Source organism: Ursus maritimus, unplaced genomic scaffold (genome assembly GCF_017311325.1).
Source record: "Ursus maritimus isolate PB19 unplaced genomic scaffold, ASM1731132v1 scaffold_5, whole genome shotgun sequence".
Lineage (NCBI taxonomy): Eukaryota > Metazoa > Chordata > Mammalia > Carnivora > Ursidae > Ursus > Ursus maritimus.
In genome coordinates, this window is record NW_024426663.1 from 47,202,807 (window position 1) to 47,226,310 (window position 23,504).

Sequence of the window (23,504 nt, forward strand, 5' to 3'; positions counted from 1 at the left end):
CTGCTACTACCACTACTACTGGTAAACATTTATTTGCATGCTTAGTACATGCCAAGTGCTATTAATGCATTATTTCATTCACTCTTTACAACTATTGCATTTGGTAAATACTAGTGTCATCTATAATTTATAGTTAGAAACAACTCACAAAGAACTTGGAACACTGCTGATTTCACCTTTTTTCTACCTACTACCCTGACTACCAGCTGGCTTGGGAACTCCAAAAGGGCATCCATGAAAATGGTGTCCATGAAAATGGCTTAGAATTTTCTGCAGGAAATTTAATACTCCAGGAATTTGACATTACAAAGGTTTGGAACTATCCACCAACTGGTTAGTGTTCCTGAGAACCGTGTAGTTGCTCAAGAAATTTCTGTTCCAACTTCCTTTTCCACAGGGGAGTGCCAGATACCTCCAAGTCCTATTCAGAGAGAGAACTGGAAAAACAGTGAGACCAAGTGACTCACTTGAGAAGAACAAGCAGAGTAGTGCTAAGAGATCAGACTTATTTTATTGTAAAGTCCAGCCACTTACTTAGCTTTTTAACAACCTTGAGTGACATTGAGTAAAAGATGTTATCAAGGACAACATATTTGGAGTAATTATAATTTCCGAGTGCAAGATATGATTTTCTCCATTTGTTATTTTTTTCTGATGGCAAATTTTAATACATTTTGTTGGAAAACCATAGTAAGTGCAAAAAATAGCTAAGTTATTTTCTATGTTTAGTCTTGATTTCGACTACATTTAAATTATTCTCTTCTTGTGCCTGTACACCCTTACCCCATTTTTCAAGACCCAGAATCCAGGTGGGAGAGACCAAGAGCATCCCAGAGGGCAGCAGCACAAATTCACTCCCCTCCAGCCCCTGCAGCTCGTTTCACCCATTTCCCCTCCCCCTTAGTCTGGTGGCTCACCATTGGTCGTTGCCATGACAACCAGCAGCTGCCGGGACAGGCAGCCTCTACCGCAGCAGGGGTGGGGCTTTGGGGGAGGGGGCAGGAGAGGAGGAGCCAGAGGAGGTGTCTGCTGCAAGTTCCTGGCTGCTTCTGAGCTCACCCCATCCTCCGAGAGGGAGGAGGCAAGTGGTGATGCCGCTGCTCCTGCCGCCTCGACTGCTGATGCTCTAGTGAGGCTGGAAGGGTGGTTCCTCTTCACACCATCGCCAACCAGAGAGCGAGGGAACAAAATCCCAGCAGCAGCTGCTGATGTTGGGTTCGGAGGCTGTATCCGACTCGGTCACAAGGAAAATGGATTCAGTTTGCATCTTTCCCTCCTTTCAACAGCTTCTCCGGGTCTCATCATGGTAAGTAGGAGACTATGGAGCTATCTTCTTGGTTTAGCTGCCGGTTAAAGGACCTATGTATACATTTGTGGCCAGCACTTGAACAATGACTCCCTCGGAGTAGGAGAGAATGATGTGGAGACAGAGATGGGGATGGAGAGAGAGGAAGGTTGCCAGGAAGAGAGAAGTAAGAAAGCATCCGCTGTGTTTAAAAAAAAAAAAAAATGGTGTTCTGATTTTATCTTGAACTGGCTTAGAATGCAGCCTGAGCCACTTGGTTCCTTTCCTTCCAAGCTTAGCTGCAGAATCAGGGGGTGGAAAAAGAGCCAGCAAGAAATGGGTGTTATTGAAAGGACTCATTTAATTTGCGGCTCTCACATACAGGGTTGGGCCTTCCTCAAAAACCCATTTGGTGCCTCCTTAGCTTCCCGGCTTAATTATGAGGTGATTTTGCTTATTTCCTTCATCGCTAAAAAAGGTGGCCTCAGAATTTAGCATTCCATTTCATTTTCTAATGTACTTTGTTGTGAAACCATTTGCTGTATAGAGTTTGATTTTTAGTAGGTAGATGTGATTGTGAATATACAAATGTATATCCTATGGATATGCATATCATATATACACATGTTTCTAAGCACAAGTAGTGCATTTATGAACATATTTATATGCATACTGTGCTCTGTAATCATATTTATGCGTTATAAATGCCCTTGCATGCTTGGAGGTAATTGCATATTTTTGAAACTGTGCTTCTGGTTTGTATTATTCATTGGCTTCATTTGGGTTAATGTGAGATTTATTCTTGTTATTGTCCCTTAGTTTCATTGTGACCAATTAGGACAGATGCCTATCATTTAATCTGTATCTTAGCACTAGATGCGAATTCATAGCCTTCCTCTTTTCTTTATTTTTAATTGGTTTTGTGGGGGGTGAATTGAGAACCCTGAATTTACAGTGATGGGAAAGGGAGGTGGCTTGAGGTATTATTTTGTGTCCAGCATCTTGCCAAGTGAATGTTGAAACAAATCAGTTTTCTTGAAATTCTACTCCATCCCTTTCATGTTTGTGTCTTGTGTCCCAGGAAGCACACATGAGCTAGAAGGTGAAATGCATTCATTTTATTTGATAGTGCTGCTTGCTATTTGGTCTTCATTCCTTCAGTATCCAGGCACCATTTTACAGTTCTCTCAAATGTTGTATTATGGGTCACTTCTGTAAGTGGTTAAGTAGGAAAGTGGGATTGTTTTGAAAATCTAGGTGTTCCCAAGTACCTTAGCTATTGCCAAATTAGCCTGCTTATACAATGAAATGAAGCAAGAGAGTGAGTAAAATTTAGCAAGAGAATGTATGGCAGGTAGCCTGAAATGGGGGTCTGTTGTAGTTTACAAATGCTTACTAGGATCTGCTTGACCTTTTATTATGTCAAGGCTTTAAGGCAGCTCAGGAGACTGAAGATGGGTGAGATGAGTAGGGTACAGGACTCCATTACTACCCAGGAGAATGGATTTCATTGAATTAAAACCAGAAAAATCCTTGCAGGTAAAAGTGTGTTACATTCATCATATGGACTAGTTTTATCCATCTTTCTCTTCTCAAACAATATCATTGTCAGTGCAAACATTTTTTGTACATAAAAATGTAAAGTAACATTTTTTATCTTACTCTTGCATTGTATTTTACACACTGCCCCTTCTTCATTTAAAATTTTTACATGTATTTGAATGAAGTTTATAGTTTTAATTTCTCAGAGAATAAATGTTCTATTTGGTTTACATAGGAAGACTTAATGGATTTAATGGATTTAATTTGCTCATGGTGTATTGTATATTATATAGATTCACAACTCTGTAAAGTTATGCTATCATGTGCCTAATTATAACTACATAAAGTAGAGCAAGGAAAGAAGTACTGGGCTTATATGTCATTTAAAATTTTTATAACACACTGCTTCCTAAATCTTTTAATGATAACTTTTGACTTCCAAAAATAAAAATTTCAGGTATATCTATAATAAGCTTTAAAAAATAAAGACACATTTAGTTGACCCTGTTTCATACAATGAAAACAGCTATCTTGGGGCTTTGTTTTATTTCCTTTGTGTTGAGTTTTCATTAGGTTGTGGTTTTATAGGTGAAGTTGGTACAGTTTGGTCAGAGGCCAATGACTGTAGGCTGTTGGCACAGAACTATCAGTAGTAGCGTTTTTTACCTATGTGGTCAGACCTTGATGGGAATCTTAGACCTAGTTTTTGATCCCATAGCTTGAGACAGTTATATGGCCTTTACTGAGGGGCCACACAAAAGTGAAGTGTGTTTAAAGGACTACAAGTTGTATTCTCTACAAAGGATAAGGAAACTAGGATTATTTCATTTGGAGAAGAGAAAATTGAGAGATGACAATCATTTGCTTTGGAAGAGCTGGGGGTTGTATGAAATCTAAAACATAGTCAATGGGCCTCAACTTCATTAGGAAGAATGAAGATTAGAAATACAGAATGTGGAACTTCTGATAGCAAAGTCGAGTTGTCAACTGGGCAACCAGATAAAGCAGTGCATTCTTCTTTCATCAAACCCTCTGAAAGTATGACCTAGACATGCATTTATTTGGGAAGGCACAGGCTAGATTCTTTCTCAAGAACTTCTCTGGCTTTTTCTAGTTTAAATTGTCCATTTTAGAGTGTGCTTTAGCTGTTTAATATCTGGTGCTTCTAGATCTATAAGTAAGACTCCATTTTGCAATGGGCTTCTAAATTACAGAATTTGGATATTTTTAGAGAAGTTGATTGACCATCTGGAAAATATTATGTTATCTTGTGAGGATGCAGGGAACTGAACACTGGCCTCTTCATAAGAATCCTTTTTCAGCAACTTTGTGGAACGTGATGTTTAACAGCCGTAGTAAAATTACTCCCTTTTGTATGGCTAATTTTGAAAACTAAAATGGGGTTGAGTGGGGTCTAGATACAAAATAATTCAAGAGCCATGAAGGTGATGTCAGAAAGAACAGAGTATATGAAAGATACCTGTGAGTTATTGTTTGAATGTATTGTATAGCAGTATTCAAATTTAATTAATTCCCGATTTCTCAAACACTGTCTTGGAAATGCCATTCTTGTTGGAATATTAAATATTTTGACTGGCATTTAAACTTTAGTAAAACTTGTTTTAATTAGAGTAAAACATACATTGTCTAATTCCTCACTTTTGATAGGATGTTCCTTATTTCTTCAGGTGACCTCAGAACATGTTTCCGTTTTATGTACATGCTTCTACTCTCCATCAGGATGACTTAGAAAATATCTGAAAAGACAAAACCGTTTTGTACATTTCTCATAGGCTCATAAAAGGATTAATTCTTTATTTTCCATGATTGTAGCCTAAAAGAAAACCAAATTTATCATGGAAGTTTCAGTGTAACTCAACAATCTATTTTTTTCTGAAATAAATAAACCAGATTTATATTTGAGTGTTACTATGAGAGTTCAGTTATAATTCCTCCTGTTTGTATATCCCAAGTATTACTCTGTCGATTAAAAATGTATTTTTACACAAGAGCAATCAATCATATAATCAAACTATTTGTAGAGCTCTTATATGACTAGAACAATTTGCCTATCCTAGCAATGTAGAATTTCCTTGGGGTATATCAGATATACTGATGTGAAAACAGTACAGTTAAAGTAAGTACCGCCATTACATCTTATATTATTAATATAATCTTTTGTAGTTCTCAAAGTCATTTTACATTCTTTATTTTTCATCTAAAATTCCTCCAAATTTTATCATGCTAGTAAAACTCTGTCATCATAACTATTTTAAATAAGTGGAAATAGGCTCAGAGAAGTTAGACTTGTCCAAGTTTGGGTTTGGTAAATGGTCTAATTGGACCTGGATTCCCAAATCTGCCATGTTACAACATTTAACATATTATCTTGCTAATTAGAATTTAAAAATATCAAATATAGGGGCGCCTGGGTGGCTCAGTCGTTAAGCGTCTGCCTTCGGCTCAGGGCGTGATCCCAGCGTTCTGGGATCGAGCCCCACATCAGGCTCCTCCGCTGGGAGCCTGCTTCTTCCTCTCCCACTCCACCTGCTTGTGTTCCCTCTCTCTCTGGCTGTCTCTCTCTCTGTCAAATAAATAAATAAAATCTTTAAAAATATATGTATATCAAATATAGTAAATCTGCATTAAATGTGACCCATTTTATTTGAATATGTCAGGTGTCATGATTTGCTCTTTGATCATATTGAATTGCTAAATAGACTAAATGTATGCTTTGGGTATCAGCCTCTGTTCCCCCTCCACCCCCCACCAAAAAAATGGTGCACACAAAAATTTTGGAGAAAAGCTGGGATTCTTGATATTTTAGAAAAGCGTAGAAGCATTTGTCTGGAAAAAATCAGGACTTTGTTGGATTGATGTGACCTTATTTTATGGCTAAGTATTGTCTTTATTTTTAGTGACATCCAGGTTAGGAGGTAACGTAAGTTTTTTCTGTGCTTAGGACCAAATTAAGATTCCTATAGAACTGGGCCTTAAAAAAAACTCAGCCATACCTCCTACCTACATGTCCTAAGCATCTTTTCACCTACATGTTCTTAAAATTAAAAATGTTAAGTCATTAAAAAGTATTACATCAGAAGGTGCCTGGATGGCTCAGTTGGTTGAGGATCCACCTCTTGGTTTCTGCTCAGGTCATGATCTCAGGGTTTTGAAATCGAGCCCCTTGTCAGGTTCTGTACTTACTGGGGAGTCTGCTTCTCTCCTTCTCCTTTGCCCCTCCCCCTGCTTGCGAGGCCCATACTCACTTTCTCTGTCTAAAATTAATAATTAAATCTATAAAAATAAAGAAGTGTACATCAGTTCAGCAACTTTCTAATATTTTCCCTAGGCAAATATTTTTACACTTTTCTGAAATTTCAGAAGTTTGGTACTTTTCTACAAAAATATTCTTTTTTTTTTTTGGTTTCTTCCCTTATTTGCTAATGCCCTAGGCACGTACTTTGTGTCTGACTATTTGGCAGTTCAGCACTGGCCAAAGAGCAAATTAAGCCATCTGAAACTATCATTCCACATTCGGGAAGTGTCCTTTAAAATTAATTAGCTTGCAGTACAAGTGAGATCTGTCACACTAAAGACATTCTGCTTTTTAAATCAATATTCACCAATACAATTAAATTTTATCTTTTAAAGGTTTTTTTTTTCACATTTAAAAAATACATCATTGTGAGAAACAAACAAAAGGTCATACAGAAATGTATAAAAAGAAAAGAAAAAAAATTAAAAAGGAAATCACCCTACCATCAAGACCTACCATCAAGAAATAATTACTGTTAGCACTTTGGAAAATTTCCTTCTACATTTTTTTTTTTTACCTGTGAATATAAACACACTCAGACATACAATTTCATTAATGGGAGCATACTCTAAGCATTGTTTTGCAGTTCTTTTACTTTATATAATGTGACTGTCTTTCCATGTCAGCGAAGTAGGTCTTTACTAAATTTTTAATCTCTAGTGCATTTTTTCCTGATGATTCACAGTGGTTTTTTTCCCCACTCGGGGGTCTTTATACTTTGTTTTAAATACTTGTCCAGATACAGGTAGATCCTGTTTGATTCACAGCAGCTGTGAGTCAAGCATTATTTTCAGGAAGTCTGAGATCTGTTACCCTGACCTGCCACTGCATCTCACAGTGGGTATTAAATTAACCTTGGTTATCTCTTGTCTGCTCATAGTGAGTGAGTTTTAAGCCCAAGTCAATGAAATCTTTATCTGAATCACTAGAAATGTCACCAGATGCATGCATAAGCACACAAACAAGCAAAAAAACCAAAAATAAATTTCTTACAGATTGTTGTCATTTTTCCTCAGTATGGTAGTGGCGTCCTACAGTCTTAACCTCTGTATCCAAGTCAAATCTTCTATGAAAGCATATTTTATTTATTTATTTATTTATTTATTTATTTATTTATTTATATTTTATTTTTAATTTTTTTAAAAGAGAGAATGAGCGCACAAGTGGAGGGGCAGAGGGAAAAGGAGAGAGAGAATCCCAAGCAGATTCCACACTGAATGAGTTATTTTTAGTGACATCGAGGTTAGGAGGTAATGCAAGTTTTTTCTGTGCTTAGGACCAAATTAAGATTCCTGTCGATCTGGACCTTAAAAAATTCTCAGCCATACCTCCCACTTACATGTCCTAAGCATCTTTTCACCTACATGTTCTTAAAATTAAAGACTCACCCAAGGTGAGTCTCTGTGCCACAATCCTGAGATCATGACCTGAGTTGAAACCAAGAGTCAGATGCCTAATCAGCTGAGCCACCCAGGCACTCCAGCATATTTAAACAACATGTTAGCTGTCACATGATTAGCTTTCACATGATTTCTCAGAGTAAACTAAGATATATTTTTTGGCATCTGTCTGTTCCTTAAACCTGTATGTGGTTTTAAAATGAAAGCCCAGGGGCGTCTGGGTGGCTCATTCAGTTAAGTGTCTGACTCTTGGTTTTGGCTCAGATCATGATCTTGGGTGTGAGATTGAGTCCTGCATTGGCTCTGTGCTGGGTGTGGAGTCTGCTTGAGATTCTCTCTCTCCCTCTGCCCCTCCCTCCATCCCCTTCCCATCTCACGTGCCTTGGCAATATCTCTCGAAAAAATAAAGTAAAATAAAATAAAATTAAAATAAAATAAAATAAAATAAAATAAAATAAAAAAGGCTGGTCATCTGACTCTTCCCTCTTAAAATATGAATGGTTGGAATCTCCTTATACTTTAAGTTTGAGCTTTAACTATAACTCTTTGGAGAGGTTTCCTTAAATATATCTCCACTATTATCCTCTGCTCCCTGTGGGTTTCCTTCATAGCATTTATCAAAGTTGTAATTATAGAGCTATTTACTTGCTTATTTGATTTTCCTTACCCTTCAGTAGATTGTAAGCTCTATGAGGGCAGAAAATAAAACCACTAATGACAAATCTCATGGCACAACATATGTGCTTGATAAGTGTTGGTTGACTGACTGACTGGATGGGTGGATGGATGGATGGTCTCCTTAAGGACCTCTGGCCTAAGACTGTGGGATAGCTTTCCATTGGTAGTTCTTTGGACTGTGATTATTCATCCTTTTATTTTGGCTGCAAAAACAAAGTGGATTGTATTCATATCTGTAACATTCTCAGGATTCTAAGATTTTGATAAAGGGAGATCAAATTCTTAAAGGCAATAAATCACAACACTTTAAAATCCATAATCAAAACTTGTTCACTATGTGCTATGACATAAATAAGAAAAGCTGGAAACATTTCTGTGGCTCCTTTTATTTCCTTTCAAAACTAAATTGCAAGTCAGAAATAGTGACACCACAGTAAGGAAATACCTTTGGCTTCACTGAATTTATTAAAATAAATTAGTAATTTAATTATTATTAGCATCAAATTATATGATCCACACTCACAGTTATTTTGCTGTTCTGGAAATCTACTCTAGTAAATTCACTAATCATAAATAAATCATCCCTTCATATCTGTATCCAGAAATTAAGACTAAACAGAAATGGAAGTAATAATTTTACTCAAAAGATAAATTAAGGCAGCATCTTGCTTTCATAGAAGTTCTGAAACTTAAGTATGAAGTAGAAGTCTTTGTTCCCTTTCTTTGTTTGAATCTAAATCAAGATCATTTGCTGCAGTGCTTGAAATTCTGGAGTCTAACTGCAGCAAAAATATACATAGAAAACCAAGTCTGACTAAGTTTAGTTGACACTGTTTGGTCAGAAAACAATTCACTGGTTATTTTCAAGAAGGAAATTTGCTGAGATCATTGGGACTCTAAAAAAGCTTTGTGAGCATGTGGTCAAGAAAAAAGGGTGATATTTTCCTCATGGCTTCTGTTCCCAAACTGGAAATATTCCCCTGGAAAATGCTAACCAGTATAACGACAATGAAAATGTAAACCAAGCAAATGTTTCTTACCCACGTTCTTTATCTGGTCCTTTCTTGTGCAGCATTTCATGGAGAGAGGTACCTTCCAAAAATAAGTTGAGTTTATACTCTGTTATCATTACTGATCCATATTATGTCCCATAAACTATTCTTAGGTCAGATATACCTACTTTAAATGTATTTTCCAGAACAAAAGCCTTTTTTTTTTTTTTAAAATGCAAGGATGCTGATGAAAACAACTAGTCAGAATACTTTAAATGAGTACCATTCTGTAAAATCCACGATAGGGTGCCATGTGCCATTCTACCAATGAGCTGTTAAAAAAATAGCAAGACAGTTGACAATCATTTTTAATATGACAATCCCTAACCTGGAGGTGGTACAAAAAAATCAACACTGAATTCTCATGAGAATTCTTGAAATTCTGCTACTTGGTACTGATAAGACAGAAGGATCTAGGTGTTTTGAGATATTATAGATCCCAAATTTGCTCTTATGAATTTCCTAGCTAATTCAGATTATGAAGATGTAGACTCTGGAATTATTGGGGTTTCTCCATCATCTGCTCTGCTCTGGTTACCTAGACCCAGAGGAAAGAATTACTCCCACTCCACTGGCTCAGTCTCTCCTATATCTGTTAAGGAGGAATTTAAGTGCAATTAGTTAACCCTAAAATGAATTTTATATTTTAGAAAATATATGATTTCAGTTTCTTAAGGAAAATATTTGAATTATGATTTACTTTTATTTTTAAAACACTTAATTGAATAAAAGCATCTACAAAGTTTAGAATTTATAGTGTTTTGAGCCAGATGCCTGAAACATCAGCAATCATTAAAAATAAACCCTAGCTCTTAAAAAATGAAGGAACGGGGCACCTGGGTGGCTCAGTCATTAAGCGTCTGCCTTCGGCTCAGGCTCCCTGCTCCACTGGGAAGCCTGCTTCTTCCTCTCCCACTCCCCCTACTTGTGTTCCCTCTCTCTCTAGCTGTCTCTCTCTCTGTCAAATAAATAAATAAAATCTTTTAAAAATTTTTTTAAAAAATGAAGGAACAAGGAACCCCTTACCCTAGTTAGTTTTACACAGAAGGAACATTTTAGTCACCTTGTTCTCTTAGCTAGATTGTGCACATTTGGATCCACAGGGTGCAGTGCTACACTCTGAAGCAAGAGAAAGGAAAATAGCCTGGTGTAAGGGAAATGGATTCTTCCACCATTGTGTGACCATTAGGTTTTTATCCCCATAGATTTAAATGAGCCCAGTCTCTAAATGCATGCTTAAACATGCCTGATTCATACCAATGCTTTTGTTTGGACAAGTTTGACTGCACATGTTGTCCAATCTCTTTTAACTGTAATATATGATTTTCTATTTTTCTCTTTTCACTTTATTTACACTTTTTGAAATCAGACCTACATGACTCTGCCAAGGCCCTGGAAGGTAGTAAAGAGGCAAGATTAATATTGCTCGTCAGTCACTGGTCATTTGCTTACTGAACTTTCACTAACATTTGTATAGTTGGAAAATATTAACTGTTTAAATTTATTTTATGTAATCGTCTTGCTTTGAAACATCGATCTTTGGCTGTATAGTTTACTGTAATCTAAGCAGAATTGATCCATTCTTAGTTCATATGGTGCCATCACTTACTACATTCTTGATGTCTTTAAATGCTGTTTGACTAACAAAAGGATCTTTATGACTGAGAGGAGCAGATGAAATAGTGGAAAAGCATTTTGTTCAGGAGACTGTTGTTTTGCAAAGACACCCTCTCCCTTGAGTTAATCTGAAATTTTCAGACTTGTTGCTGACTTGTTTCTATTCTTTAGAACTGGGGACATTGATCATTTAAAATTTTCTTTATAATTCAAGTAAAACAGTTTATTCCAACAACGAATGAGATAACCCTGACCCTCTTAATAACAAGGATATCTGACATGCTCTGCGTATAACAAGTATGAAAAGGAGAAAACAGAACAACTTACTTTTTTCTAAGTCATCCACAAAAAGAGAAAAAGAGCTGTATTGAGTACCTATTCTGTATCTTTTAGACTGTTTTCATCCATGTCCATTTTTGTGATCCTCACAGCAGAGGCATTGTTCTTCTCACTTTGCAAGAGGAAAATGAAGCTTGGATAGGTTAAATTTCTTAGCAGAAGTCATTCAGTTAGTGAATTTAGAGCTGAGATTGAAGATCCATCTGATTTTATATAGCACAGTAGTTCAAAGCTAGAGCCTGTGGACTGGACCCAGCCCAGGGAGGTGTTTGTAAACATGTGTCAGGTGTTTGTAAACATATGTCAAGTGTTTGTAAACAACAGTCTATGCTTCCAGCACAGTATTTTTAAAAACACACTTTTATCCCCAGATTATATAATTTTAGCATTTAAAAAAAATGCCTGAGTATCTACCTCCTCTTAGAAAATAAGAAAATCTGGGGGCGCCTGGGTGGCTCAGTCAGCTAAGTGGCCGGCCGACTCTTAATTTTGGCTCAGGTCATGATCTCGGGGTCCTGGGATTGAGCGCTGTATGGGACTCCACACTCAGTGGGGAGTCTGCTTGATGATTTCTCTCCCTCTCCCTCTGCCTCTCTGTCTCTCAATTAAGTAAATAAATCTTAAAAAAAGAAGAAGAAGGAGAAATCTGGTGTTACTAGGTCCACATCTCTTCATGACAAACACGTCTGGAGTTGGGTAATGGGTGTTCTTCCAGGTGGGTCTTGTGCTCTGCAGCGTGTGCTTCTTTGACCCCCAAGCCTCCTGCCCCCTTGTTTGATTCACTTTAACTCTTTGGCACTTGAGACAGTTGGGGTCTTAACTCCTGTTTAGCCCGTTTTCATTTCACTACACCATATTATTTCCCAGTAAGAGGTGGTTTTTGTTCTTCAGGAAAACATTCAGGTTTCATTAATGTAGAAGCTGAAATGAATGTAAAAAATGACCCAGCAGATAAGCATTTGATAAAAATGAACTATCTCTGTGAACTTTAATGCTGTTGATCTGGTTTTTGGGCAATCACAATGACACAGTGATAATTTGCAACTTCAAGTGTTTCCTTTTATGCCCCATCAATTATTCATCTTTTTTATAATTAGTAAGGGAAGGCATTTTTTCACAATATGTGTTTAAGACTTTATTTTACAAATTACAAAGAACTTTTGATACTTCAAATTCTCACAAACATACAAGTAGAGAAGGTGTTGTATAATATGTTGCATTATTTGATATTATGTTATATTATTTATGATTATCCTCAGAGTAGAGTTCAAAGTGTCTACCTATGCTTAGTTAGCATCACCCAATGACTAATTGAAAAGTATGGAACTCAAATCCAGATTTCTTCATTTCAGAAATTTTTTTTCTTTTATGATCTGCCCCCAAACAACCAAATGATACATCAGTGTCATGAATCAGGGCCAAAGAATTATGACATGATCTGACTTGGCCGCTAAGCCTTAACTCAGGTGCTAAGGTAACTTAAGGTCTTTTGGTTCTTCCTCTCAGGTTCTTCTTTTCACATATTATCTAGGTGTGTGTCTGTATCTGGAAACAAATAAATTAAGAGCTTTGGGCAGGGGTATGAATAAATAGTTCCCACATGTGTATCATCATCATCATCATCATCATCATCATCATGATCATCATCACTAACACCACAAGAGCCTAAGTGAAGTTCCTCAAAATAGAGGGCATTCAGAAACTCTGATAAATTAGCCCTCGTCCCTGTCCAAAAGGAACTTAACGTTTTACAAGGAAATGGGGTCAAATTTAATAGAACGTTAGCACATGTTAACACAGAAATGTATAACTAGCGGCACCATTGCCAGCAGAAGTCTTCTCTGTTTTTGTGAAGTGACCACTGTAGCTTCTCGCTAATAAGCCTGAACTCCAGATGCACATGCTAATGAGGATGGTTTTCAGTCAGTATTTAATCCTACCTTTCTCCTCCTAAGGTACATCTTTCATTTGATGAGCCAAATGTAATAATGCTCCCAGTAACAAATAAAGATTAAACGCATATCGATCTACCTTTTAGACTGAATTTCGATTTTAAAATGTCTAAAAAATTACTGTCAAAATATATTTGACATTAATGTCAGTGGTTACTGTGTTGGTTTTTGTTTTACTACTTTGCCTAGATGCCAAGCATTGCACTAAAGTCATTGCATACCCTGCTCCAACATGCTTTGAAGAAAGTAGTATTCCTATTTTATACAAAATGAAGCTAATTTTATTGAGGTAAAGCAATGTAATACCTTCTTGAGATTGTCTAACTAGTGATTGATGGAAGCAGACTCTGAACTCAAGTATGTCTGACTCCCATCCTAAGTCACTCTTCACTGATATGCTAATTAGTTCCCTTTTGTAATGAAAATTTAATTGTGCTCCTGAAAATTAAAGTAAGCGAAGAGAAAGGCAAATACATTTTTAGTGTTATTGTTGTTAAATATTAATCAAGACCCAATTCTTGCTAACTAAAGGATAGCAACACTGCAAAAATGTGTGTTCAGGAACAAAGTCTGTATAACCAGTTTCCTCAGTGAAGAAAGAAAACGAGGGATGGAATGAATCCTAGTCCTATTATAAACCATGTAGAGATTTTGTGTTTAAGTACTACTTGATCATGCATGAGTTGTATGTATTTGTACAATATAATCTGGGATTCTCTTTTTAAAGCAAAATTTTAAATAGGCATTAAGTGTATTTTAATAAAAGAAAATTACCTAGTTTTCCTTCCTACTTTTTTCAAGTAATAAAGGAGCGAGAAAACATTTTGAGCTGTGTTTTCCACAGTCCTGTAAACTATGAACATTTTCTTTTTCTCTAAAGAAATTCCAAGAGCAGTTTTACAGGAATTTATCTCTGGAAAAAAATTCCCAAGTGCATAATAGACTGACCAGCACAATCCCAGAACTTAATGCTATTTCTTGCTCTTATAGTTTCCATGGTACTAAAATTCATGCAACTGAAGACTTTTTTTGTTTCAGTGTTTGCTTATAGTGAATAGCAGGAGTTTTGACAAGAATAGATTTGGGTGACAAAACATTGAAACCTTGATTTATCTGTCTCTGTATAGATCCAATATATATGATAAAATAACTGCGAGCTATTCCATCTGTGGAATGCAATGAGGCCGTTGTAGAAAAAGGTCTAGTAGCATAGGACAATATGTAAGATTCATCTTTTAAATTAAAAGCTCAAAATCAAAAGATGGAATTTGATCTCAATTTTATGAGAAGAGAGAAAATATGCAAACACGTATATATGTTTTTTAAAAGACTATAATAGTGTAAATAAAAATATTAACAAGAATTAATTCTGGGTGGTGACTTTATAAAAAATGTCTTTATTGAGTTTTTTATGATTTCCATATTTACTAAATTGTATTTTACTTATTTAATTAGAGAAGTGTGAATATTTTTAAATGACAGATTTTTTTTCATCAAAATCGGTAAATCATCCACAAACCCAAATATTTAATGATTTTAAGTGACTCTGCAGGGCTTCTGGAAGATGGAAGTTTGTTCTCTCTGCATCAGAGGTTCCAAACTGGTGTCCACATAAAACCACAGTGCTCTGGTGAGCCGTAGAGAAAAGGGAATGGCTAAGAGAACAGGATACAGGCTCTCTACAAAATACCCATTGGGTGTCCTCCTCCTAAAGTTTTGAGAACAAGATCCTTTCACAAAATAGTTTGAAAACCCAGTGATATAATTGATAAAGTTGATATTTTGTGTGCCAAATATCTAATTTATTTAAAAGCTAAATTTTTCAATTTTCACTTGGATATTCATCACCTTATTGTCATAGTCTTGAGAGGTTTTAGTTCACAGTAGTTCAATTAAACTCAATATTAATAGTACAGAACTCCAAGCTTAACTCCATGTGATTCAGTCATAATTCATTTTTATTAGAAACCTTAAACAAGCATTATTGTAGCATTCTTTTTAAAGATTTATTTATTTATTTTGACGGGGTGGGGGTGTGTGGAGAGTGAGCTGGTTGAGGGGCAGAGGGAGAAAGAGAATCCTCAAACAGACTACCCCGTGAGTGTGGAGCCCAATGCTGGGCTCCATCCCAGGACCCTGAGATCGTGACCCAAGCCAAAATCAAGAGTGGGACACTCGACTGACTGAGCCACGTAGGTGCCCCTAGATTGCGTGTTTTAATATTATGTGACCAAACCTATCTCAGTGATGAATCTTAAGGTAACTCAAATATCTTGTTTCTTATGTGAATTACTAACTAAAGGTTACCTATTTTGCTTCATGACATCACCTGGTAAACGTGTTCAATTAAAAACTAGGGATATATTTGAATATTTTGAATTAAAATGGAACTTTAATATATTTTTTCAAACAGAATGCAAATGAGTGTTCTTTAGATTTGTGGTCCAGCTTTTAATACAAAGAAATATATAAGTTTTAAAATAATTCTGACACCTACGATGTATTCTCTCAGTTAGGTGTGTATGTGTGGAGGAGTAGAGAGTGGGAAATCTACAAAGATGAGTAAGACTCATTCTTAAAAGTATAGTAAAGCAGTAAGCATTTAGACACTAAAATCATGCCAAGAGACACAGAGACTTTGTCAGAACACAGGGACATTTGCAGATTGGGTATCAACTGTGAACATCTAACCAAGAAAACTTAGTTAAGAACATCAATCAGGGAGCACAAATGAAGAAAGACAGTAAATTCACAAAGATTGGGTTTATGAACCTGGAAGTGTGGGAGGGGCATTGTACTATGCCTTTCCCTTGAAGTTAAAAAAAGAATGTCACAGCGGCAGGGAATTAAGCCACTATTGGCCTTTATCAGAGAATATTGCAGAATATGGATTTTCTAAATGAAGCAAAACAAAACCACATAAACAAAGCACTTTGCAGCAAATATTTTCTTGCTGGACTCTGAATTCCAGCAAACCTGCAGCTTTTTCAGTGGGATGTATTAAGAAAGAGACTATAAGACAAGTATGGAATGACTGTTAAATCCTGAAGAGAAAATTATGAATGGCTTTCTAAAGTTTTTTTTTTTTTCCTGTTTGAACCCTTTGTGGCAGGGAATCTAATGAGGCAATGCGCACAATAAATACTGGAAAACATGTTATATACATTGATTCCAGTTATAGTCAAGAGACTCTTTTCATTATTATTTTTTTTCTGTATTCAGTGCATAAAAAGCATCCCAGAAAATGAGGAAAAATATAAATCCAGAGGGGAAAGGTCATTGAGTATTTGATGAGAGTATTGATCCTGATTCGCCTGCCTTCACTTTGGTGTTTTCCCTTTTTTGAACTATGATTATTACTGCTCCAACCTCCGTGTTAAATAATCTGTAAATTCTCTCCCTCTCTCTGTGTAGTCAAATGCCACTGAGGCGGAAACCTGTAAAACCCTGGCAAATCTCTTAAATTCCTTATTTCCCTTTATTTATTTATTTTTTAAAGATTTTATTTATTTATTTGACAGAGACAGCCAGCGAGAGAGGGAACACAAGCAGGGGGAGTGGGAGAGGAAGAAGCAGGCTTCCAGCGGAGGAGCCTGATGTGGGGCTCGATCCCATAATGCCGGGATCACGCCCTGAGCCGAAGGCAGACGCTTAAGGACTGCGCTACCCAGGCGCCCCTCCTTATTTCCCTTTAAGTAGAAGGAAAGTCTTGGGGAGATTGCATGACTATTCTAACCAGAAACCTAGAGGTTATGAGTCTGTGACTGCCCATCATGTTTTCTGTCAGTCCTGTGTCATAATAAATGCTTCCCAAGATAATACAGTAGTATTGGCTTTTGATCATTTTCCTCTTTCACTGTGTACAAGTGTGTGTGGTGGGGGCGAGAGAGAGGGAGAGAGAGAGAGATGTTGACATTCAACTCAGCAAACAACTCATTAAATCCAAGCCATACAGCTTAAAAGACGTATAATTTGGTATGCTGCTGGACTAATTAGTCAGTCCAGTGCATAAAGGTACTGTGTTTACATTTTCATGATTTCAGCCCAGATGCTGCATTCAGTAATTGCCAGTGTTCAAGCACAAGGTGAATGATTGGTTGACAAAGATGTGATTGGGAGGGTTTCTAGCTTATTTTAAGGGCTATATTATATTATATTTAAGGTCTCTTTCCACTCAACATTATCAGTGTGTGGTAAATAGACCCCTCAGGCAGGAACATTCTCTGGAGCATAAAATATTTGCTCTCGCACATTCGGAAAGTCACTTTCTAGATTTTTCTTTTTAGAGGCCACGTTAGAAGCCAGTTTGCATTTGTGTGATATATTTTTTTAATCTTTATTAATTTATTTTTTGTGGGCAGCAAAGCAAGGTTTATTGAGTGATAGCAAAGTGATAATACAAAACTCCCAAAGAGGGAAGGGACCCAAGAGGGTTGCCCAACATTGTGTGATATTTTAATCAAGGTATATATATAGCTCTACTTGAAAGAAAAAATCAAATGAAAGGATACAGGATTATCTTTTTTATTCCCTTCCATTTTTCAGGACATGTTTTGCTGTCGTAAAAAAATTAGGGAATCCCTTGATTTGACAAGGATTCTTTTCCCGCAGTTTGTATGGGAGTATCATTTAGGTATTTTCTTTAGGATGAACCATTGTGTTGTCGTGAAAGCACAAACCTGGGATTCAGAAATCCCAAGTCTAATCTTTGTTTAGCTAACAACTAGCTGGGTGATATGAACAGGTATCCTGTCCATTAGTGATTTTTGTTTTTCCAATTGTAAAAAGAGAAAGAAAGGGTATCACCTCCTTTTTTTTTTTTTTCCTGTTACCCCCTTGAAAAGAGAAAAAATAAGTAAAGAATAGAAGGGTTTTCTTAATTCCTTTGCCATCAGGTATATAAGTGTATTTGCAGACTGACTGAAGGAGTCTTCTTCTGAATTTGCAAGTCCTTCTATTTGCCTTTTTATTTTCCTCTAGTACTAATTAAAATTATTTATGGACCTGACTTAATTTCCCCCATTAGCCAATAGTCTCCTTGAGGGAAGTAGGAGAGGAGAGAGAGTAAGAAAAGAAGGGGGAAACATAATCCTAAGGAGTAAGTCAGAATTCAGAAAGGGGTGAAGGAATTGCGGATGGCACAAAAACAAATCTTAATTTAACCTTTAAGTTTGTAATTATCTGACTACAAAATATAAAATCGCCCTCACTGGTTGGAATATAGTGAAGTTTTGGTGAAAACATTGCAGGGGGCGTGTGTTATTAACGTTTTAAACATTACAGATTAAACAATTTTTTTAATGACATGGAAAGTTGTTCCAAGTACATTTAGTAAAAATGTAAACCTAACAGCACTGTGTCCTTTAAAAATGTGTTCATATATGCATGGAGAAAAAAGTCCTGCAGGAAATACAGGAATATAAAAAGTGTTAAGTAATAGAAATATAGTGAATTTAATATTTAATTTTAATTTTCTGTTTATCAAGGCTTTCTAAGTTTTTCCCAATGAACATTTATTACTTGGTTAATAAGAAAGGAAACAAACCAAAAAGACCTTTTGAAGTTGCCTTTACCTGAACATTTTTGGAAAGTTCCTGATGGATATTAAGTATGTGAAAGGCAGAGCTCATATTCTTTCATATTAGGGCAAATTATTTCATTGTTACTTTTTTTTAAATGTGAATTAAAATAATTATCAACTGGGGCACCTGGGTGGCTCAGTGGGTTAAGCGACCGACTCTTGGTTTCTGCTGAGGTCATGATCTCAGGTTCATGAGATTGAGCCCCCAGTAGGGCTGTGGTGTGTTTAGCTCCAAGTCCACTTGAGATTCTCTACCTCTCCCTCTATCTCTGCTCCTCCCCCCACTCCTGTTCTTGCATGTGTGAGCACGTGCACATGTGTTCTCTCTCTAAGATAAATAAAATCTTTTAAAAAATAACTGTCAAGCATAAGTAAATTCAGGGAATGAAAACCCTAGGAATTAGACAAGCCAAATGAAGACCAGTAGCAGTGTCCTGTCAGTATTAAAGTGTAGTGATACTGAAGGAACAGCCCCAAGATCATGTCAAGCAAAGCAAAGTGATTATGTCATCACCAACAATTAAAAAAAAAAAAGCTTTCTTGATGTTCTTTGTACTAATGGTCATGCAAATTAATATTGGGGTCCTTTCTTTTTTTGAAAATATGACCAATTGGTTTATATTCACAGATTGTTTCCTTAATTTAAAAAATGAATTCTGATAAACCATTATTGTCATCTATTAGTATTTATCCAGTACATACACTGTAATTCTTCTTAGTTATTCTGCTTATTTTTTAAATATATCCACTATGAGCATTGCTCTTTGCATAAATTATAGATCAGTAGCATAGTTTCCTTTGTCATTTTTGCTTAATTTTATTCAATTTCCCTACCATTTATTTGTTCTTTTCTTCCGCATCCCCCATCCCTCCCGCCCCCTTTCCATGTCTTCTTCCCTCACTTCACTTCTCTTTCACTTATCCTAGATACCTGGTATGTTAAGATCCAATAATTAGGCAAATCTTTTGCTGACAGAGTAGTCTGGTGCACTCAGATCTCCCCTTGTCTAAATTCCTATCATACTTGCGGTCACTACCACACTGTTTAGCACATAATTGTTCTCCTTGTTTCAAATGTTCTCATTTTGTCTCTACATCTAAACTGAAAGGCTGTTGAAGAATTTACAGTTCTCTTTCTGTCAGAAGTGGAGGGAAACCTCTGTTTTATGAGTGAACCCTGTATGGCATATACCATGGCACGCTGGGTGTTTTGCATGTTTAATCATTAATGCCTGATAACTACACTGTTAAGTGGGTATTAATATTCTCCTACATCATGGGATGAGAGTGAACCTGAGAGAGGTTTGCTTTGCTGAGGCCACACAGCTGGTTACAGCTGTCTGCCTCTGTATCTCTAAACATTTTGCATTTCACCATATTGTCTGACTGATAACAAGTCACCTTTATGTGATAGGTCACTTACAAATTTATTTAATTTTCTACTTTTCCATACTCTTGCTTTGTTTGACATAAGTGAGGTAAAATGTAATGATAGAAACATTAAATATAGTCGACTTTCGGTTATTTCTTTTAAATAGCCTTCCATCTTCCAGCCAAACTTTTCTTTCCCTCTTCCATGATATTTTTTCCATTCACCAAAACTACATTCAGCCTCAAAGTTCTCAATTCATTAACTGCTCCTGTAGCCCAGGAACCATGTTAAAGACATGGATACATGGATAACCTCTCTCTATTTCCTGCATGTAAGAATGTACCTTCTATTTCATTTTGAGATTCCTTTCTGCCTCTAAATTAAAATATCCTCCCAGTTGTGGAGGCATCAGACTCCAGAGACAAAAGGCAATGAAGAGGAAGCAGTGATTCCAAACTTAATTCCCTGCAGCGCCTCTCAGATATTCAGAAGTCTGTGATAACCTGACCCCAGCAGGAGACAGCAGAACAGAGTATTTACAGAGAGAACGCTGCATAGGAAAAGGCTCCCCTTCAACTGTGTTAGCTTAGCAGAAAGCTAGACAAGACAGCTTCAGAGCCCATCCCAAATTAACCGGCACATTCCCACACCTTTTCTGCCCTGCTGTGTTCCTCTTTGTCAGCGAGATAAACTGGGTTTCCTCTTCCCATTAATGCAATGTGAAGAACTGAAAGGGAGTAATTTTAAATGGGCAAAAAGGTACTGAAGGAAGCTGTCCGAATGCATCAATCCAGGCTATTATGTCTCTTTGTCTTCACGAAGTTCCCCTTCACTTCCCAGAATTCCGATGGAATTGCAGGAGCAAACAAATGGCTGCCGGTAATAGTCTGGGGTCGCTTGCCTCTTGTCACAGATAGTCAAGACATGATAGAACTAAGATTTAGTTCAGGGCTAGAGATTTTTACACACATGTATTATCTTTAAAATGGTGTGTTTTCATCCTGATACTCAACTGGTGAGAGTTCTCAGGGGAACACACTTTCAGAAGGTAACTTGGCAATTAATATCAAAAGCCTTAAATGATATAACCTTTGACCCAGCAATTATGCTGTTAAGATCACTTTATCATTTGTCATCAGTATGATTTATACTACAAAAAAATGGGAACAAGCTGGTATGGACTGGATTGTGTTTGCCTCATATCCATACGTAAAAGCCATAACCCCTAATGTGACATATAATGTGACATATTTGGAATTGAGGCCATTAGGGAGGTAATTAGGGCTAAAGTCATTAGACTGGGACCCTAATCCAACATGAGTGGTGTCTTATAAGAAGAAGAAGAGACAAAGAGGAAAGGCCATGTGAGGACATAGTCGGAAGGCAAGGATTCTGGCATCAAAGTGCCTTGGTTTGAGTCTTAGCTCCCCAAATTAGCTGTGTGGCTCTAGATAAGTTACTTAATCTCTCTGTGCCTCAGAGTCCTCATATGGGAAATGGGAATAATGATGCTACCAACATAATCAATCTGATTTTGGGAGTTAAATGTGTTAATATTTATAAAATCCTTATAACAGTACTGGTGCATAACAAGACCGTATAGGCATTTATTAACTCTATGAAGAATTAATACAGTGGCTAGTATATAGTGTTTATCATCAATAGCACCACACTGTCCAAATATAGTAGTTCAGGTGTTCTGTATATATTGGAAACAACGGTATATTTGTCAACTCTTTTCTTGCTTTATAAGTGGTAAGAACACCTTGATTTAGTAGCTTTTTTGAGACCTTCTTACAGTAATTTTTTTAAAGATTTTATTTATTTATTTGACAGAGAGCATGCATAAGAGAGAGAGAGCAGGAGAGAGAAGGGCAAAAGGAGAGGAAGAAACGGCTCCCCACTAAGCAAGGAGCCTGATGTGGGGCTTGATCCCAGGACCCTGAAGGCAGATGCTTAACTGACTGAGTCATCCAGGGGCCCTGAGAACCTCTTACTTTGTAAAATTCTGTTTACTATAAATACAGATACTAAGCGACACTAGAAGAAGAAAATTCCCTCCAGTGCCCTTATTTAACTCTTCAATTACTCCTGTTTCCTTCCCGCCTGCCTAATACTTACACAAGGTCATAATTCTATCATATGTATGGGTCTCATACCTTTCACAGTCGAAGGGTTCCTGTGCCTGTGGAGGCCAGAGTGGAGCTCCTCTCCCCTTTTCAAGGTCTTGACTCTTGCAGTTGTGTTCTCTTTTTCCTGAATCATCCATTTCCTCCTCTAACCTAGACTACTCACATCAGCATATATATATACTCTTGCATCTCTTTCGACTTCAGCATCCCCTTTAATCACTGCCTCATTTATATTCTGCCCTTCGCAGCAACACCTGTTGGGAAAGCTGTTTCTCGATGCTGCCTACACCTACTCATTACACACCTTCTCCTTAACCAGCTCTAGAGGGGCTTCCAATCCCATCACTGCCCTGCCCTGGGACTGCGTTTGTCAAATTCCAGTGACCAGTGAGATGCCAAATTCTACTCATTTAGTCCTTTTCTTATCCTGACCTTTTTGTATTTTGATGTTTCAGATAAGGCTATTGACCTCTCAGGTTAGATTCACCAGTCCCTTATGGGTTTTCCCTTTATGGTTTCTATTACTACACACTCGTTGATTATTTCTCCTATTTCCCTGGGTCCCTCTTCCCTGTTCTTGTGGCTGGTCCCTTTTCTACTTCCCACCTCTTAGTATTAGAGTTCAGGTTCCATCCCAGATCTCCTCAAGCTGTCTGCTGTTCTCGTCACAGAAACATTTCCACATGTGACTGTATGGTCTACAAAACTATCTTTAAAACTAATAATTAATTTCATTGCTATACCATCTCACATTTTTTTGGACATTCAGGTCATTTCCTTTTTTTCTCCTTTCCTCCTCTCTTAATCTCCTTCCTCTTTCACTCCCTTCTATCTTTCTTTCCTTTTTTTATTCCTTTGTACCTACCTTCCTTTATTTTCTTTTAGATAACCCTGATATGAACATCTTTATTTTATTTCATTTAATTTAAATTTTAATTCCAGTGTAGTTAACATTCAGTGTTATGTTAGTTTCAGGTGTACAATATAGTGATTCAACAATTCTACTTGCTAATCAGTACTCATGAAGACAAGTGCACTCCTTAATCCCCATCTTCTATTTCATCTATCCCCTCCACCGATCTCCACTCTGATAATTATCAGTTTGTTCTCTATAGATAAGAGTCTGTTTTGGGGTTTCTCTCTTTTTTTCTTTGTTCATTTGTTTTGTTTCTTAAATTCCACGTATAAGTGAAATCATATGGTGTTTGTCTTTCTTGGACTAACTTCTCTTGGCATTA

General features: G+C 36.8%; 1 protein-coding gene across 1 annotated transcript in view; it reads left to right on the forward strand.

Moving 5' to 3' along the window:
- Nucleotides 1-1,057: 1,057 nt before the first annotated feature.
- JAKMIP2 (janus kinase and microtubule interacting protein 2) overlaps nucleotides 1,058-23,504 on the forward strand; it is a 162,698-nt gene continuing 140,251 nt past the window's right edge. Inside the window, exon 1 of the mRNA XM_040622262.1 lies at nucleotides 1,058-1,306. The gene's annotated coding sequence lies outside the window, so the exon portion shown is untranslated. The remainder of the gene's footprint in view (nucleotides 1,307-23,504) is intronic.